We start from the raw sequence: 22,716 nt of genomic DNA on the forward strand, positions 1-22,716 counted from the left end.
TATTTTAAACTTGAATGTTTCAGAATTTAGAAACTAAAATAGTTTCTTTTATGATGTAATACAGATAGCGCGAAGAGGTAAATGATTTCAAATAAGAAAAATTAAGAAAATATCTTCAGAAATATGGAGGATATTTATAATGAAAGATATGATGATATTTTAGAATATCTAAGATCAGAGGATGATGAAGAATATTAATCACAAGGATTTAGAGTCAGGAGCAAGGTATTCGTTAATGACTTCATTAGGTACTGAATCATTTGGATCCTTTGAAGTCAGGTTCAGTCTTTGTAATTTGTCCACAGCCTCCTTCCTACTTTGCTCAATCCGTTTTCCAGTTCCAAAACTTCTCTTTTTCTGCGCTTTGCCAGCACACTTCATCATTATCATCCAACTTTTACCGTTTAAAGTCATTTATAGTTTTTGCTGCTTCATCAGCATTTTTTTTCTTCCATTTTTGGAGAACCAATTCGTAGTTCGGAGTGTTTTTCAGAAACTTCACATTCAAATTAAGTCCAGAAGATAGACGTTATATATACACATATAACTGTTGGCGTAGACATGCTGCGAGATTTCAAAATACTGATTGCTAATTCCCAATGATTCGTATGGCAATTCTCATTACAAGATGCGAATGAGTAAATGATGGGGTTTCAATGAATAATTATAATGACTTTTTGGAGAGGCTAAAGTGAAAGGGTAATGAAGTTGTTGGTACATCTGCTAATAATATGGTGAAATGTAAAAGGTTCTCTGGTAACGATGGTGTATATCTCAAGGTTATAATAAGGTTAGTCTGACTGAAAAGTCGAAGTTAACTTGCTGGAGCTGTGACAAAACTGGCTACTTTGAATAGGAGTCGCAAAGTTATTTTTGCTAATAAATGCCAAAGAATATGACGCGGATACGTTGTTTAAACTTTTACTTTGGTTTCAAGAGTTTTTCGGGTACATAACTGTGGGTAACATGTGGTTGGATCATCATCTCGATTGCTCATCATTCGAAGTGTCTTCAGAAATTTTCGAAGGGTTTGAACACAGATTGTAATCATTAACATACATTTGATATTCTAACACAGTTTTGAAGTCAAAATATAGCTTGTGAAAGATGTAAGGATCTAAGAGTGATGATTTTGGTCATATCTCAAGTTGAATTTTGAGATTTCAAAATCAGAATATGTAATTAAATTTTGAATAAGTATGGTTGTTTTGATTTCTATAAAAGAATGTATATTGTTGTGAAAGTAGGGAGTATAATGGATGATTTGCTGAATCAGATTCGAAGAATGTAACATATTAATTGTGAATTTATATATCCCTCGGGTATTACCTACCCGTAAAAAAAAAATTTCACAATTAATATTTTGTACAAAAGAATTTTATTACAGTCTTTATGAAAATATATATATGTATATTTTCTTCAGATGTAACATAGATTTAATGAGTTAATGTTAAATTAAACTCATTTGATTTACGGATGAAACTAGAATTGAATATTCCCTAAAGGCTTTAAAAAGTACATAACTTTTACGCAGTATTTCTTTAATGACATTGAAATTTTGAATCAATACTTCATTATTTGTTGATGTATGATGTTCGGTTCGTGGAATTCTTGCGAATTTCGCAAAGTACGAATGATGTTATCTGAAAAGTTTCGGGTAAATCGATGATGAAAGTGTAAAATCAAATATATACTTGATTTATTATGAATTGGAATTTGTTGAATTGCGACAGGGATTGTAGTTAACGCTGGTTAAGTTGCGGCTGAAGGACGTACATTATTTCATATTTGTAATATTAATTAACTGAGTAGTTAAGATTCACACACAATAGCTTAGCACGGAAAGATTTATTTCAATATATATATATATATATATATATATATATATATATATATATATATATATATATATATATATATATATATATATAATATACAGATAATTTTTTCAGAGGGAATGAGTTAATTCTTCATAACTCGTTGATACAATATACACGTTATTGATTCGTAATGATGTCCACAGTGATTCTTGAACTAACAGAGTTTGTGATGTTATCGGTGTTGTTGATTCGGATGTTGACTGTACTGACGATGCTGGTAACGCTGACGGTACTGTTGATGCTGTTGGTAAAGCAAGTTTAGCTTGTTAATCACACACCATTTTTGTCAGGGTTTCTACTCTTCCTTCTATCATTTTGGTTCGCTTAACTGATTTATGGTTAGGGCTAGATTAGATAATCTCTAAGACTTTAGAGATTACATAATCGTCGCGGAATGTTTCTCCAATGAAGTTATGAATTAATACTTCGTCAGTTATTGTTGTTGGTACTCCTTGGTATCTATGGTGCGTATGACGTTGATGCTCGTGGGACAGATTGTGAAGTTGAGGTTTACGACGCGGTTGTGGTTGGAGGTGGTAATGGTACTGTTGGCGTTGATGATGGTGGTACTGGTTATCCTGCTGATGCTGCTGCTGGTGTTTGTAATCTCTGCACCATATTCTCCAAAGCCACTACCCGAGCGTGAAGCTCGTTGACTTCTTCTATTACACCGGGGTGATTGTCGGTTCGCACTAGCGGATAAATAAAATCTAAAATTTGATGTAATATATAATCGTGACGAGATACTCTGGAAATGAGCGAGAAAATGGTGTTTCGGATAGGTTCGCCGGTAAGTGCTTCAGGTTCTTCGTCAAAAGGGCAATGTGGTGGATGGAAGGGATCACCTTCTTCTTGTCTCCAATGATTGAGGAGGCTACAAACCCATCCCCAATTCATCCAGAATAGGTGATGACTGATTGGTTTATCTATTCCGGTCACACTGCTTTCGGAGCTTGAATGGGATTCCATTTCGGAATCTGAGTGAGTTGAACTGATGACGAATTCCATTTCGTACGATTGGGTAAAGGATTTTTTTTTTCCTTTTTTCGATATGAAATGATTTTGGCTAACGGATGGTATTCTAATTACATAGAATATATATATATATATATATATATATATATATATATATATATATATATATATATATATATATATATATATATATATATATATATATATATATATATATATATATATATATATATATATATATATATATATATATATATCAAAAGATTTCGTAGATTACAGAGGACTTTGCGGGATATGTCAGGCAAAGTTTAAAGTAACAGATACGATAAGATATGATTTAGCAGATATGCTAAGATATGAATTTTTGTCTATACACTATTCATGCAATCAATGCAGTAAGACGTGTCTTAGACTAAAAATTATAAGCAGGTAATTTCCTGAGGATGATAAGTAGTTAATTTTTGACACAAAATGATAAGCAAAACTTTTGACATACAGACACGGTCGAAGTCCAGACTCACTAATGCATTTTATCGACTTATCAGTTAGAAACACTAATGCAGACCTGGTTCGCTAAGACCACCGCTCTGATACCAACTGAAAGGACCCGTTCATATACATTATAAACGATTCACAATAGTTGATTACATTGCGAGGTATTTGACCTCTATATGATACATTTTACAAACATTGCATTCGTTTTTAAAAGACAAACTTTTTTTACATCGAAAATTAACAGGCATGCATACCATTTCATAATATCCACTATCCAACTATAAATTGATTTAATAATAATCTTTGATGAACTCAATGACTCGAATGCAACATTCTTCGAAATATGCTATGAAAGACTCCAAGTAATATCTTTAAAATTAGCAAATGCACAGCAGAAGATTTCTTTAACACCTGAGAATAAACATGCTTTAAAGTGTCAACAAAAAGGTTGGTGAGTTCATTAGTTTATCATAATCATTTATTTCCATCATTTTAATAGACCACAAGAATTTCATTTCTAGTTCTCATAAATATACGTCCCATGCATAGAGACAAAAATAATCATTCATATGGTGAACACCTGATAACCGACATTAACTAGATGCATATAAGAATATCCCCTATCATTCCGGGATCCTCCTTCGGACATGATATAAATTTCGAAGTACTAAAGCATCCGGTACTTTGGATGGGGTTTGTTAGGCCCAATAGATCTATCTTTAGGATTCGCGTCAATTAGGGTGTCTGTTCCCTAATTCTTAGATTACCAGACTTTAATAAAAAGGGGCATATTCGATTTCGATAATTCAACCATAGAATGTAGTTTCAATTACTTGTGTCTATTTCGTCAAACATTTATAAAAGCGCATGTATTCTCAGTCCCAAAAATATAAAGGGTAAAAAGGCAAATGAAACTCACCATACTGTATTTCGTAGTAAAAATACATATAACGTCATTGAACAAATGCAAGGTTGGCCTCGGATTCACGAACCTAAATTAATTATATATATTTATGTGTAGGTCAATATTTGTCTAACAAATTAGGTCATGTCATAGTGTACCACAATCCTAAAGCTCGAGACTAATATGCAAAAGTCAACAAAAGTAAATTTGACTCAAAATAATTTCCAAAAATCTATACATGATTAATATATAGTTTAAATATCGTCGTTTTATATTTTTAAATATTTTTAAAAGATTTATTAGAGTAAATAATATAATTTATTTATTAATAAATAAAATTTTATATCAAATTTATATAATAAAATATACTTTTATATATATTAAGTAATAAAATTTATAGGGTTCATTTAATATCATAAAGATAATATGATAGGTATTAATAAAGTAAGTTATTACACGTAGTAAAATATGTTTGTATCACATATTTATTTGATAAAATAATATCTATAATGATAGTAAGTAAAAGTTGTATTATTTTGTAATAATAATTATTATTATAAAAATATCAATATTTATAATTACTAAGATGACATTATAATAAAACGATGATTCTAATTATGATAACTTTAATATTTACGATAATTTTTAATATTATCTTTAAAATAATAATTTTATTTAAAATAATAATAATAATGATATTTTATAGTAACAATGACATTTCTATTAAAATGATAATTTTTGTTAAAATGATAGTTTTAATACTAATGATACTTTTAATAATAATAGTAATGATAAAAATAATAAGAACGATAATTTTATCTAAATCAATATCTTATAATATTTTAATTTCATCATGATACTCTTACCCATTATTTCCTAATCGTTTCGTTTAATAGCTTTTAATCGTCTTTTATATCGTGTTCATAATAATGATAATAATAGTAATCAAAATAATTAGGTGTTACAAATATTTATTTTAATTACACAAATATTAATAATGATATTTACTATAACATTATTAACGATAATACTAATAATTATCTTAATGATAATATAGTAATAATAATAACAATAATAATAATCATTTTTAAATAATGATATATATATTAATAATGATAATAATAATAATAATACCAATAATAATAATAATAATTGGATAATAATAATAATACTAATTATAACTTTAACGATAATAACGATAGTAATAATAAAAAAAATAACAATTTTTAATGATAAATCCCTTTTATTGATAAAGATAATAATAATAATGATAATAATAAGATAAAACTAGAATGACGATAAAAACGACGATAATAATAATCATTTTTAAGAAAAATATCGAAAATTCAATTGATTATAACTTCTAATCCGTTCATCGAAACCATTCGATATCTAAAGGAAAAGTTCTTAATTTTTTGCTAGCTTTCCAAGGACATGCATATCTTATACCTTATCTCAACCGCAAGTGTAACTAATTCAAGATTCAACCTAACCTGTCTAAGGGCAATATCAAAAGTACAAGCATGCATAATCCTAAATACTCGAGCACTAGTCAGGGATACACTATTAGTATTTAAAAGTTAAATTATGAGTACTCACGTATCAATATTGAGATTCAATATTGCAGGAAAGGTACGTAGACGCAACAGAAATGATAAACACTATATTGACCTCACGAGCATACCCATGAACCATACTTAATCACCTCCATAGCTATAACCCATAATTTCCTTAATCCTATCCTACTCGAAAAACCATTTCGAAATCACTCGGACAGCACTCCGTCGTAATATTTTATGTATACTAATAATATCTTGAAATAATACGGAGTAAATATATATATGTAAATCGATTGAGAGAGTTTAGAGAAAAATATTTTCAAGTTTCTATGAAATAATGAAACCTATTGAATTCTATTTATAATAGATTTTTGAATTATTAAAGTGAATTATTAAAGTATGAATTATTAAAGTGAATTATTAAAGTATGAATTATTAAAGTGAATTATTAAAGTTAAAGTAAAGTAAAAATAAAGTAAAAGTAAAGTTTAAGTATAGTAAAAGTATAAAACTAAGTACGTATAATACGCGTATAAATATATATAATATTAATTTAAATCATTATATATATTTAATAAAATAAAATATAAATATAGTTATCTTTATCTTACTTGTTAAGTAATAAGTTGTCAAAAGTGGTTCTAGATATTTATAAAAGTTATATACGTTTTAATAATAAAGTTCAATTTAACCTAAAAACGTTTTTGTACGTTTGAAACTAAATAGATCAATCGAGTCTTTATGAGATTCAATCTTACACTATCCTTTGTCTAGTTCTCAATGATTGACAAATTGTTTTTATTTATAAATCACTTTACCATTTTCCGAATATTATTAAAATAGAAAGATTTCTCAAATCAACGTGGGCCTTTCAACATAGACTTGTAATCATAATTCAATATATCTGATAATTCAATCATTTGATCTTATCTTCTAATTCCATTGATAAACATTTTGAAATAGATACAATCATATAAAGTATTTAATCTAATATTTTGTTTACGTATCAAGTTATAATATATATACACATATACATATATAATCATATTCGTTTAATGGTTCGTGAATCGTTGGAACTTGGTCGAGGTTTAATGAATGTATGAACATAGTTTAAAATTCTTGAAATTTAACTTAACAAATATTGCTTATCGTGTCGAAAACATATAAAGATTAAAGTTTAAATTTGGTTGGAAATTTCCGGGATGTCACACGAAGTACCTTGATTGTCTTATTGAGTTGATTTTGTACTTCGTTTTGATATTCTTTGAATGCTTCAAAAGTTTCGTCCTTGTGTCTCAATAAGTAGACATATCCGAAACGACTGAAGTCATCAATGAAAGTAACAAAGTATCTTTCACCATTCCTAGTTATGGGCTTAAAGGGTCCACATACATCTGAATGTATTAATCCCAATAAGTCTTTAGCCCTTTCATAGGTCCCTTTGAAAGGTGCTTTAGTCATTTTGCCTTGTAGACAAGATTCGCATACATCAAACGTGAAATGTCCCGTTCTTATTGATTAAAAATGTTCCATATTAATTGATTTCGTTGCGAGGTTTTGACCTCTATATGAGACGTTTTTCAAAGACTGCATTCATTTTAAAACAAACCATAACCTTTATTTCATCAATAAAGGTTTAAAAAGCTTTACGTAGATTATCAAATAATGATAATCTAAAATATCCTGTTTAAACACGACCATTACATAATGGTTTACAATACAAATATGTTACAACAAAATAAGTTTCTTGAATGCAGTTTTTACACAATATCATACAAGCATGGACTCCAAATCTCGTCCTTATTTAAGTATGCGACAGCGGAAGCTCTTAATAATCACCTGAAAATAAACATGCTTAGAACGTCAACAAAAATGTTGGTGAGTTATAGGTTTAACCTATATATATCAAATCGTAACAATAGACCACAAGATTTCATATTTCAATACACATCCTGTACATAGAGATAAAAATCTTTCATATGGTGAACACCTGGTAACCGACATTAACAAGATGCATATATATAAGAATATCCCCATCATTCCGGGACACCCTTCGGATATGATATAAATTTCGAAGTACTAAAGCATCCGGTACTTTGGATAGGGTTTGTTAGGCCCAATAGATCTATCTTTAGGATTCGCGTCAATTAGGGTGTCTGTTCCCTAATTCTTAGATTACCAGACTTAATAAAAAGGGGCATATTCGATTTCGATAATTCAACCATAGAATGTAGTTTCACGTACTTGTGTCTATTTTGTAAATCATTTATAAAACCTGCATGTATTCTCATCCCAAAAATATTAGATTTTAAAAGTGGGACTATAACTCACTTTCACAGATTTTTACTTCGTCGGGAAGTAAGACTTGGCCACTGTTGATTCACGAACCTATAACAATATATACATATATATTAAAGTATGTTCAAAATATATTTACAACACTTTTAATATATTTTGATGTTTTAAGTTTATTAAGTCAGCTGTCCTCGTTAGTAACCTACAACTAGTTGTCCACAGTTAGATGTACAGAAATAAATCGATAAATATTATCTTGAATCAATCCACGACCCAGTGTATACGTATCTCAGTATTGATCACAACTCAAACGATATATATTTTAGAATCAACCTCAACCCTGTATAGCTAACTCCAACATTCACATATAGAGTGTCTATGGTTGTTCCGAAATATATATAGGTGTGTCGACATGATAGGTCGAAACATTGTATACGTGTCTATGGTATCTCAAGATTACATAATATACAATACAAGTTGATTAAGTTATGGTTGGAATAGATTTGTTACCAATTTTCACGTAGCTAAAATGAGAAAAATTATCCAATCTTGTTTTACCCATAACTTCTTCATTTTAAATCCGTTTTGAGTGAATCAAATTGATATGGTTTCATATTGAACTCTATTTTATGAATCTAAACAGAAAAAGTATAGGTTTATAGTCACAAAAATAAGTTACAAGTCGTTTTTGTAAAGGTAGTCATTTCAGTCGAAAGAACGACGTCTAGATGACCATTTTAGAAAACATACTTCCACTTTGAGTTTAACCATAATTTTTGGATATAGTTTCATGTTCATAATAAAAATCATTTTCTCAGAATAACAACTTTTAAATCAAAGTTTATCATAGTTTTTAATTAACTAACCCAAAACAGCCCGCGGTGTTACTACGACGGCGTAAATCCGGTTTTACGGTGTTTTTCGTGTTTCCAGGTTTTAAATCATTAAGTTAGCATATCATATAGATATATAACATGTGTTTAGTTAATTTTAAAAGTTAAGTTAGAAGGATTAACTTTTGTTTGCGAACAAGTTTAGAATTAACTAAACTATGTTCTAGTGATTACGAGTTTAAACCTTCGAATAAGATAGTTTTATATATATGAATAGAATGATGTTATGAACATCATTACTACCTCAAGTTTAGTAGGTAAACCTACTGGAAGTGACAAGAAATGATCTAGCTTCAAAGGATCTTGGATGGCTTGAAAGTTCTTGAAGTAGGATCATGACACAAAAACAAGTTCAAGTAAGATTTTTACTCGAATTAAGATAGTTTATAGTTATAGAAATTGAATCAAAGTTTGAATATGAATATTACCTTGTATAAGAAAGATAACCTACTGTATATAAAAAAGGTTTCTTGATCTTAGATGATTACTTGGAATGGATTAGAAAGCTTGGAAGTAAATTAGTAAACTTGAAGGGATTTTTGAAGTGCTCTTGAAGTGTTCTTCCTATGATGATTATAGCTTGATTCTTGAAGTGATTTTTGATGAAGATGATGATTAACTACTGGAAAAATACGTTCATAATAGTGTGTGTGTGTGTGTTGAGAGAGAATTAGAAAGAGAATTGGAAGTGAAATGGAGTGAATGATGAGTGGTAATTGGTGAGTGGTGAGTGGGGTTAAAAGGAGTTCTAGTTAGTTGACTAGCTCATGGTAGAAGTTAAAATTGATTAGTCATACATGACATAATCAAGAGTGGAATCCCATGCTAGTTCCTATTGGTATATACCCATAGTAAGTACGTTTTGAAGCTGTGTATAATACGGGTAAGAATACGACTAGAATTCTTGATGAAAGAAAAGAATGGGAAAGTAACTGTAACCATTTTCGTTAAGTATGAGTGTTTTGATATATGTCTTGAAGTCTTCCAAAAGTATTTTAATACATCTAAATACACTACATGTATATACATTTTAACTGAGTCGTTAAGTCATCGTTAGTCGTTACATGTAAGTGTTGTTTTGAAACCTTTAAGTTAACGATCTCAATTAATGTTGTTAACTCATTGTTTATTATATCTAATGAGATGTTAAATTATTATATTATCATGATATTATGATATATTAATATATCTTAATATGATATATATACATTTAAATGTCGTTACAACGATAATCGTTACATATATGTCTCGTTTCGAAATCCTTAAGTTAGTAGTCTTGTTTATATGTATATAACTCATTGTTAATATACTTATGGAGATACTTACTTATCATAATATCATGTTAACGATATGTATATCCATATATATATCGTCATGTCGTTTTTACAAGTTTTAACGTTCGTGAATCGCCGGTCAACTTGGGTGGTCAATTGTCTATATGAAACATATTTCAATTAATCAAGTCTTAACAAGTTTGATTGCTTAACATGTTGGAAACATTTAATCATGTAAATATCAATCTCAATTAATATATATAAACATGGAAAAGTTCGGGTCACTACAGTACCTACCCGTTAAATAAATTTCGTCCCGAAATTTTAAGCTGTTGAAGGTGTTGATGAATCTTCTGGAAATAGATGCGGGTATTTCTTATTCATCTGATCTTCACGCTCCTAGGTGAACTCGGGTCCTCTACGAGCATTCCATCGAACCTTAACAATTGGTATCTTGTTTTGCTTAAGTCTTTTATCCTCACGATCCATTATTTCGACGGGTTATTCGATGAATTGGAGTTTTTCGTTGATTTGGATTTCATCTAATGGAATAGTGAGATCTTCTTTAGCAAAACATTTCTTCAAATTCGAGACGTGGAAAGTGTTATGTACAGCCGCGAGTTGTTGAGGTAACTCAAGTCGGTAAGCTACTGGTCCGACACGATCAATAATCTTGAATGGTCCAATATACCTTGGATTTAATTTCCCTCGTTTACCAAATCGAACAACGCCTTTCCAAGGTGCAACTTTAAGCATGACCATCTCTCCAATTTCAAATTCTATATCTTTTCTTTTAATGTCAGCGTAGCTCTTTTGTCCACTTTGGGCGGTTTTCAACCGTTGTTGAATTTGGATGATCTTCTCCGTAATCTGTCTATCCCCCACGTCACTCCAACAAATCGGAGACCTGCACTTTATACCATAAAGTGCTTCAAACGGCGCCATCTCAATGCTTGAATGGTAGCTGTTGTTGTACGAAAATTCTGCTAACGGTAGATGTCGATCCCAACTGTTTCCGAAATCAATAACACATGCTCGTAGCATGTCTTCAAGCGTTTGTATCGTCCTTTCGCTCTGCACATCATTTTGTGGATGATAGGTAGTACTCATGTCTAGACGAGTTCCTAATACTTGCTGTAATGTCTGCCAGAATCTTGAAATAAATCTGCCATCCCTATCAGAGATAATAGAGATTGGTATTCCATGTCTGGAGACGACTTCCTTCAAATACAGTCGTGCTAACTTCTCCATCTTGTCATCTTCTCTTATTGGCAGGAAGTGTGCTGATTTGGTGAGACGATCAACTATTACCCAAATAGTATCAAAACCACTTGCAGTCCTTGGCAATTTAGTGATGAAATCCATGGTAATGTTTTCCCATTTCCATTCCGGGATTTCGGGTTGTTGAAGTAGACCTGATGGTTTCTGATGCTCATCTTTGACCTTAGAACACGTCAAACATTCTCCTACGTATTTAGCAACATCGGCTTTCATACCCGGCCACCAAAAATGTTTCTTGAGATCCTTGTACATCTTCCCCGTTCCAGGATGTATTGAGTATCTGGTTTTATGAGCTTCTCTAAGTACCATTTCTCTCATATCTCCAAATTTTGGTACCCAAATCCTTTCAGCCCTACACCGGGTTTCGTCTTCTCGAATATTAAGATGCTTCTCCGATCCTTTGGGTATTTCATCCTTTAAATTTCCCTCTTTTAAAACTCCTTGTTGCGCCTCCTTTATTTGAGTTGTAAGGTTATTATGAATCATTATATTCATAGATTTTACTCGAATGGGTTCTTTGTCCTTCCTGCTCAAGGCATCGGCTACCACATTTGCCTTCCCCGGGTGGTAACGAATCTCAAAGTCGTAATCATTCAATAATTCAATCCACCTACGCTGCCTCATATTCAGTTGTTTCTGATTAAATATGTGTTGAAGACTTTAGTGGTCGGTATATATAATACTTTTGACCCCATATAAGTAGTGCCTCCAAGTCTTTAATGCAAAAACAACCGCGCCTAATTCCAAATCATGCGTCGTATAATTTTGTTCGTGAATCTTCAATTGTCTAGACGCATAAGCAATCACCTTCGTTCGTTGCATTAATACACAACCGAGACCTTGCTTTGATGTGTCACAATAAATCACAAAATCATCATTCCCTTTAGGCAATGACAATATAGGTGCCGTAGTTAGCTTTTTCTTCAATAACTGAAACGCTTTCTCTTGTTCATCATTCCATTCAAATTTCTTCCCTTTATGCGTTAATGCAGTCAAGGGTTTTGCTATTCTGGAAAAGTCTTGGATGAACCTTCTGTAGTAACCAGCTAGTCCTAAAAACTGGCGTATGTGTTTCGGAGTTTTCGGGGTTTCCCACTTTTCAACAGTTTCTATCTTTGCCGGATCCACCTTAATACCTTTTTTGTTCACTATGTGACCGAGGAATTGAACTTCTTCCAACCAAAATGCACACTTTGAAAATTTAGCGTACAATTCTTCCTTCCTCAATACTTCTAACACCTTTCTCAAATGTTCACCGTGTTCTTGGTCATTCTTTGAGTAAATAAGTATGTCATCAATGAAAACAATGACAAACTTTTCAAGGTATGGTCCACACACTCGGTTCATAAGGCCCATGAACACAGCTGGTGCATTAGTTAAACCAAACGGCATGACCATAAACTCGTAATGACCGTAACGTGTTCTGAAAGCAGTCTTTGGAATATCATCTTCTTTCACCCGCATTTGATGATACCCGGAACGTAAGTCAATCTTTGAATAAACAGGCGAGCCTTGTAGTTGATCAAATAAGTCGTCGATTCTCGGTAGTGGGTAGCGGTTCTTGATGGTAAGTTTGTTCAACACTCAGTAGTCGATACACAACCTGAATGTATCATCTTTCTTCTTGACAAACAAAACAGGAGTTCCCCACGGTGATGTGCTTGGTCGAATGAAACCATGCTCTAAAAGTTCTTGTAATTGGCTTTGCAATTCTTTCATCTCGCTGGGTGCGAGTCTGTAAGGAGCACGAGCTATTGGTGCAGCTCCTGGTACAAGATCTATTTGAAATTCAACGGATCGATGTGGGGGTAATCCCGGTAATTCTTTCGGAAATACATCGGGAAATTCTTTTGCGACGGGAACATCATTGATGCTCTTTTCTTCAGTTTGTACTTTCTCGACGTGTGCTAGAACAGCATAGCAACCTTTTCTTATTAGTTTTTGTGCCTTCAAATTACTAATAAGATGTAGCTTCGTGTTGCCCTTTTCTCCGTACACCATTAAGGGTTTTCCTTTTTCTCGTATAATGCGAACTGCATTTTTGTAACAAACGATCTCTGCTTTCACTTCTTTCAACCAGTCCATACCGATTATCACATCAAAAATCCCTAACTCTACTGGTATCAAATCAATCTTAAATATTTCGCTAACCAGTTTAATTTCTCGATTCCGACATATATTATCTGCTGAAATTAATTTACCATTTGCTAATTCGAGTAAAAATTTACTATCCAAAGGCGTCAATGGACAACTTAATTTAGCACAAAAATCTCTACTCATATAGCTTCTATCCGTACCCGAATCAAATAAAACGTAAGCAGATTTATTGTCAATAAGAAATGTACCCGTAACAAGCTCCGGGTCTTCCTGTGCCTCTGCCGCATTAACATTGAAAACTCTTCCGCGGCCTTGTCCATTCGTGTTCTCCTGGTTCGGGCAATTTCTAATAATGTGGCCCGGTTTTCCACATTTATAACAAACTACATTGGCATAACTGGCTCCGACACTACTTGCTCCGCCATTACTCGTTCCGACACCATTTGTTCCTTTCGTTCTATTAAACCCTGGTCCGTAGACCTCACACTTCGCCGCGCTATGACCATTTCTTTTACACTTGTTGCAAAATTTGGTGCAGAACCCCGAGTGATACTTTTCACACCTTTGGCATAGCTGCTTCTGATTGTTGTTGTTGTTGCGGTTATTATTGTTGTTGGGATGATTGTTGTAGTAGCTGTTGTTGTTGTTGTTGTTGTTGTTGTTGTTTTTGGGCCGTTTGTTGTAGTTGCGATTGATGTTGCGATTGTTGGGATAATTGTTGCGATTATTGTTGTAATTGCTGTTGTTGTTGTATTGGTGATTCTTATCACCGTTTTCCTCCCACTTTCTTTTGACTTGCTTCACATTGGCCTCTTCAGCAGTATGTTCTTTAATTCTTTCTTCAATCTGGTTCACTAGTTTGTGAGCCATTCTACATGCCTGTTGTATGGAGGCGGGCTCGTGTGAACTTATATCTTCTTGGATTCTTTTCGGTAATCCTTTCACAAACGCGTCGGTCTTCTCTTCCTCATCTTCGAATGCTCCCGGACACAATAGGCACAATTCTGTGAATCGTCTTTCGTACGTGGTAATATCAAATCCTTGGGTTCGTAACCCTCTAAGTTCTGTCTTGAGCTTATTGACCTCGGTTCTGGGACGGTACTTCTCGTTCATCAAGTGCTTGAATACTGACCACGGTAGTGCGTACGCATCGTCTTGTCCCACTTGCTCTAGATAGGTATTCCACCATGTTAACGCAGAACCTGTGAAGGTATGCGTAGCGTACTTCACTTTGTCCTCTTCAGTACACTTACTTATGGCAAACACCGATTCGACCTTCTCGGTACACCGTTTCAATCCGATCGGTCCTTCGGTTCCATCAAATTCCAAAGGTTTGCAGGCAGTGAATTCTTTGTAGGTGCATCCTACACGATTTCCTGTACTGCTAGATCCAAGGTTATTGTTGGTATGTAGCGCAGCCTGTACTGCGGCTATGTTTGAAGCTAGAAAAGTACAGAATTCCTCTTCATTCATATTCACGGTGTGTCGAGTAGTCGGTGCCATTTCTTTCAAAATAGTCAAATGGAACAAGTTAATCATACAGAATATTAAGAGTAGTTAATAGTATTTTGTAGCATAATATGAACTCATTTATAAAAGCTTTTTCTTCATATTAGCGTTTTATAAGTTTAAATTTGGGTAGTACATACCCGTTAAGTTCATACTTAGTAGCTAATATACAATTCAACTACTACAATTCTATATGAAAAACTGATTATAATAATATTTCGCGTTCAAACTTTTACACAATATTTTACAAACTTACAATACCGCTTATTTTACATATAGCATGAAATATAGCACACAATAAATTTGATACAAGATGGTTGTGAAGATAATTCTAGCTAGTACACAAGTCGTTCAGCAAAGGCAATAAAGACACGTAATTCATACATCCAGAAACAAGTCATGCATTCTGGTTTTACTAGGACTACTTCCCATCCTTGGTCTTGTGGAACATAACCGTTATGGCCGTTGATAAGACAGCGTGTTGTAACATCGTCAAAGGGACGAGGGTTACGTAATGTCCAACAGTCCCGTAACAATCTAAAAACCTCATTTCTTACCCCAATTACCGACTCCGTCACTTGTGGGAATGTTTTGTTTAATAGTTGTAGGCCGATGTTCTTGTTCTCACTTTGGTGAGAAGCGAACATTACTAATCCGTAAGCATAACATGCTTTTTTATGTTGCATGTTAGCCGCTTTTTCTAAATCACGAAGTCCAATATTCGGATATATTGAGTCAAAATAATTTCTTAACCCATTGCGTAAAATAGCATTTGGGTTCCCCGCAATATATGCGTCAAAGTAAACACTCGTAACTTATGAATTTCCCAATGTGATATCCCCCATCTTTCGAACGAAAGCCTTTAATAAACCAAGGCATTCTTGGAACGTTCTTCGAATGTCTTACAAACTGATCTCGCCTTAAATAGTTGTGCCGAAGAATTCTGACCGGCTCTAGACAAGATTTCATCAATCATGTCTCCGGGTAGGTCTCTTAAAATATTAGGTTGTCTATCCATTATATGTTTTTATACTGTAAAATAGACAAGAGTTAGATTCATAAAAAAAAATACTTATTAATACAAGCAATTTTTACATATATCATAAAGCATAAGCACACTATATTACATATATTACACCATACGAATACAACTATCTTATTCCGACTCGCTTGTTTCTTCTTCTTCGGTTTTGGTTCGTTTTGCCAAGTTTCTAGGGATATATGATGTTCCCCTAATACGAGCCATCTTTTTCCACATTGGTTTAGAAAAACCTGGTGGTTTAGAGGTTCCTGGGTCATTGTTACAACTTAAGGACTTCGGGGGTTGACGATACATATAAAGTTCATCGGGGTTGGAATTAGATTTCTCTATTTTTATGCCCTTTCCCTTATTATTTTCTTTTGCCTTTTTAAATTCAGTTGGGGTAATTTCTATAACATCATCGGAATTCTCGTCAGAATCCGATTCATCGGAGAATTGGTAATCCTCCCAATATTTTGCTTTCTTAGCGGAAACACCATTGACCATAATTAACCTTGGTCGGTTGGTTGAGGATTTTCTTTTACTTAACCGTTTTATTATTTCCCCCACCGGTTCTATTTCTTCATCCGGTTCCGATTCTTCTTCCGGTTCCGATTCATCTTCTGGTTCCGACTCTTCTTCCGGTTCCTCTTCGGGAACTTGTGAATCAGTCCACGAATCATTCCAATTTACATTTGACTCTTCATTATTATTAGGTGAGTCAATGGGACTTGTTCTAGAGGTAGACATCTATCACATAATATCAAACGCGTTAAGAGATTAATATATCACATAATATTCACATGTTAAAAATATATAGTTTCCAACAAAATTTGTTAAGCAATCATTTTTCAAGTAAACACGGTCGAAGTCCAGACTCACTAATGCATCCTAACAAACTCGATAAGACACACTAATGCAAAATTCTGGTTCTCTAAGACCAACGCTCGGATACCAACTGAAATGTCCCGTTCTTATTGATTAAAAACGTTCCATATTAATTGATTTCGTTGCGAGGTTTTGACCTCTATATGAGACGTTTTTCAAAGACTGCATTTATTTTAAAACAAACCATAACCTTTATTTCATCAATAAAGGTTTAAAAAGCTTTACGTAGATTATCAAATAATGATAATCTAAAATATCCTGTTTACACACGACCATTACATAATGGTTACAATACAAATATGTTACAACAAAATAAGTTTCTTGAATGCAGTTTTTACACAATATCATACAAGCATGGACTCCAAATCTCGTCCTTATTTAAGTATGCGACAGCGGAAGCTCTTAATAATCGCCTGAGAATAAACATGCTTAAAACATCAACAAAAATGTTGGTGAGTTATAGGTTTAACCTATATATATCAAATCGTAACAATAGACCACAAGATTTCATATTTCAATACACATCCCATACATAGAGATAAAAATCATTCATATGGTGAACACATGGTAACCGACATTAACAAGATGCATATATATAAGAATATCCCCATCATTCCGGGACACCCTTCGGATATGATATAAATTTTGAAGTACTAAAGCATCCGGTACTTTGGATGGGGTTTGTTAGGCCCAATAGATCTATCTTTAGGATTCGCGTCAATTAGGGTGTCTGTTCCCTAATTCTTAGATTACCAGACTTAATAAAAAGGGGCATATTCGATTTCGATAATTCAACCATAGAATGTAGTTTCACGTACTTGTGTCTATTTTGTAAATCATTTATAAAACCTGCATGTATTCTCATCCAAAAAATATTAGATTTTAAAAGTGGGACTATAACTCACTTTCACAGATTTTTACTTCGTCGGGAAGTAAGACTTGGCCACTGTTGATTCACGAACCTATAACAATATATACATATATATTAAAGTATGTTCAAAATATATTTACAACACTTTTAATATATTTTGATGTTTTAAGTTTATTAAGTCAGCTGTCCTCGTTAGTAACCTACAACTAGTTGTCCACAGTTAGATGTACAGAAATAAATCGATAAATATTATCTTGAATCAATCCACGACCCAGTGTATACGTATCTCAGTATTGATCACAACTCAAACTATATATATTTTAGAATCAACCTCAACCCTGTATAGCTAACTCCAACATTCACATATAGAGTGTCTATGGTTGTTCCGAAATATATATAGATGTGTCGACATGATAGGTCGAAACATTGTATACGTGTCTATGGTATCTCAAGATTACATAATATACAATACAAGTTGATTAAGTTATGGTTGGAATAGATTTGTTACCAATTTTCACGTAGCTAAAATGAGAAAAATTATCCAATCTTGTTTTACCCATAACTTCTTCATTTTAAATCCGTTTTGAGTGAATCAAATTGATATGGTTTCATATTGAACTCTATTTTATGAATCTAAACAGAAAAAGTATAGGTTTATAGTCACAAAAATAAGTTACAAGTCGTTTTTGTAAAGGTAGTCATTTCAGTCGAAAGAACGACGTCTAGATGACCATTTTAGAAAACATACTTCCACTTTGAGTTTAACCATAATTTTTGGATATAGTTTCATGTTCATAATAAAAATCATTTTCTCAGAATAACAACTTTTAAATCAAAGTTTATCATAGTTTTTAATTAACTAACCCAAAACAGCCCGCGGTGTTACTACGACGGCGTAAATCCGGTTTTACGGTGTTTTTCGTGTTTCCAGGTTTTAAATCATTAAGTTAGCATATCATATAGATATATAACATGTGTTTAGTTAATTTTAAAAGTTAAGTTAGAAGGATTAACTTTTGTTTGCGAACAAGTTTAGAATTAACTAAACTATGTTCTAGTGATTACGAGTTTAAACCTTCGAATAAGATAGTTTTATATATATGAATAGAATGATGTTATGAACATCATTACTACCTCAAGTTTAGTAGGTAAACCTACTGGAAGTGACAAGAAATGATCTAGCTTCAAAGGATCTTGGATGGCTTGAAAGTTCTTGAAGTAGGATCATGACACAAAAACAAGTTCAAGTAAGATTTTTACTCGAATTAAGATAGTTTATAGTTATAGAAATTGAATCAAAGTTTGAATATGAATATTACCTTGTATAAGAAAGATAACCTACTGTATATAACAAAGGTTTCTTGATCTTAGATGATTACTTGGAATGGATTAGAAAGCTTGGAAGTAAATTAGTAAACTTGAAGGGATTTTTGAAGTGTTCTTGAAGTGTTCTTCCTATGATGATTATAGCTTGATTCTTGAAGTAATTTTTGATGAAGATGATGATTAACTACTGGAAAAATACGTTCATAATAGTGTGTGTGTGTTGAGAGAGAATTAGAAAGAGAATTGGAAGTGAAATGGAGTGAATGATGAGTGGTAATTGGTGAGTGGTGAGTGGGGTTAAAAGGAGTTCTAGTTAGTTGACTAGCTCATGGTAGAAGTTAAAATTGATTAGTAATACATGACATAATCAAGAGTGGAATCCCATGCTAGTTCCTATTGGTATATACCCATAGTAAGTACGTTTTGAAGCTGTGTATAATACGGGTAAGAATACGAGTAGAATTCTTGATGAAAGAAAAGAATGGGAAAGTAACTGTAACCATTTTCATTAAGTATGAGTGTTTTGATATATGTCTTGAAGTCTTCCAAAAGTATTTTAATACATCTAAATACACTACATGTATATACATTTTAACTGAGTCGTTAAGTCATCGTTAGTCGTTACATGTAAGTGTTGTTTTGAAACCTTTAAGTTAACGATCTCAATTAATGTTTTTAACCCATTGTTTATTATATCTAATGAGATGTTAAATTATTATATTATCATGAAATTATGATATATTAATATATCTTAATATGATATATATACATTTAAATGTCGTTACAACGATGATCGTTACATATATGTCTCGTTTCGAAATCCTTAAGTTAGTACTCTTGTTTATATGTATATAACTCATTGTTAATATACTTATGGAGATACTTACTTATAATAATCTCATGTTAACCATATATATATCGTCATGTCGTTTTTACAAGTTTTAACGTTCGTGAATCGCCGGTCAACTTGGGTGGTCAATTGTCTATATGAAACATATTTCAATTAATCAAGTCTTAACAAGTTTGATTGCTTAACATGTTGGAAACATTTAATCATGTAAATATCAATCTCAATTAATATATATAAACATGGAAAAGTTCGGGTCACTATAAAACGAGTCTAGTTCATTTGATTTCAAAAATCCATTCTTTAGAAGTGTATGCATTAGATTCTTGTTTATGTGACCAAGGCGACAACACCATAAGTAGGAATCACTCAAATCCCTTTTGAGTATCTTGGTGTTTGCATGGTATATTGAGCTATTGTATCATGTGTCATCATGAACCAATTCATAAATACCATTCAAGGGCGAAGCCTTAAAATAGAACACATTATCTAAAGAAACATGGATATCATCATTAATGAAATTAAGATTAAAACCATATTGTTTCAAACGGATACAGAAATAATATTTCGAGATAAATCGGGTGCATACAAAACATTTTCCAAAATAAGCTCCAAACCACTTGGAAGCTTTAAACTAAAGTCTCCTTGAGCTACTACGTGCACCTTAGCTCCATTTACCATGTAGAGACTTGATGTTCCCGATTCTTGTTTACTTCTTTTGAACCCCTGCATAGAATTGCGAATGTGAGTTCCACATCCTATGTCTAATATGAAATATCCCGTTCTTATTGATTAAAAACGTTCCATATTAATTGATTTCGTTGCGAGGTTTTGACCTCTATATGAGATATTTTTCAAAGACTGCATTAATTTTTAAAACAAACCATAACCTTTATTTCATAAATAAAGGTTTAAAAAGCTTTACGTAGATTATCAAATAATGATAATCTAAAATATCCTGTTTACACACGACCATTACATAATGGTTTACAATACAAATATGTTACATCGAAATCAGTTTCTTGAATGCAATTTTTACACAATATCATACAAACATGGACTCCAAATCTTGTCCTTATTTTAGTATGCAACAGCAGAAGCTCTTAGTATTCACCTGATAATAAACATGCTTTAAACGTCAACAAAAATGTTGGTGAGTTATAGGTTTAACCTATATATATCAAATCGTAACAATAGACCACAAGATTTCATATTTCAATACACATCCCATACATAGAGATAAAAATCATTCATATGGTGAACACCTGGTAACCGACATTAATAAGATGCATATATAAGAATATTCCCATCATTCCGGGACACCCTTCGGATATGATATAAATTTCGAAGTACTAAAGCATCCAGTACTTTAGATGGGGTTTGTTAGGCCCAATAGATCTATCTTTAGGATTCGCGTCAATTAGGGTGTCTGTTCCCTAATTCTTAGATTACCAGACTTAATAAAAAGGGGCATATTCGATTTCGATAATTCAACCATAGAATTTAGTTTCACGTACTTGTGTCTATTTTGTAAATCATTTATAAAACCTACATGTATTCTCATCCCAAAAATATTAGATTTTAAAAGTGGGACTATAACTCACTTTCACAGATTTTTACTTCGTCGGGAAGTAAGACTTGGCCACTGGTTAATTCACGAACCTATAACAATATATACATATATATTAAAGTATGTTCAAAATATATTTACAACACTTTTAATATATTTTGATGTTTTAAGTTTATTAAGTCAGCTGTCCTCGTTAGTAACCTACTAGTTGTCCACAGTTAGATGTACAGAAATAAATCGATAAATATTATCTTGAATCAATCCACGACCCAGTGTATACGTATCTCAGTATTGATCACAACTTAAACTATATATATTTTGGAATCAACCTCAACCCTGTATAGCTAACTCCAACATTCACATATATAGTGTCTATGGTTGTTCCGAAATATATATAGATGTGTCGACATGATAGGTCGAAACATTGTATACGTGTCTACGGTATCTCAAGATTACATATATATAATACAAGTTGATTAAGTTATGGTTGGAATAGATTTGTTACCAATTTTCACGTAGCTAAAATGAGAAAAATTATCCAATCTTGTTTTACCCATAACTTCTTCATTTTAAATCCGTTTTGAGTGAATCAAATTGATATGGTTTCATATTGAACTCTATTTTATGAATCTAAACAGAAAATGTATAGGTTTATAGTCTAAAAAATAAGTTACAAGTCGTTTTTTGTAAAGGTAGTCATTTCAGTCGAAAGAACGACGTCTAGATGACCATTTTAGAAAACATATACTTCCACTTTGAGTTTAACCATAATTTTTGGATATAGTTTCATGTTCATAATAAAAATCATTTTTCCAGAATAACAACTTTTAAATCAAATTTTATCATAGTTTTTAATTAACTAACCCAAAACAGCCCGCGGTGTTACTACGACGGCGTAAATCAGGTTTTACGTTGTTTTTCGTGTTTCCAGGTTTTAAATTATTAAGTTAGCATATCATATAGATATATAACATGTGTTTAGTTGATTTTAAAAGTCAAGTTAGAAGGATTAACTTTTATTTGCGAACAAG

Source organism: Rutidosis leptorrhynchoides, chromosome 10, assembly GCF_046630445.1.
Source record: "Rutidosis leptorrhynchoides isolate AG116_Rl617_1_P2 chromosome 10, CSIRO_AGI_Rlap_v1, whole genome shotgun sequence".
Lineage (NCBI taxonomy): Eukaryota > Viridiplantae > Streptophyta > Magnoliopsida > Asterales > Asteraceae > Rutidosis > Rutidosis leptorrhynchoides.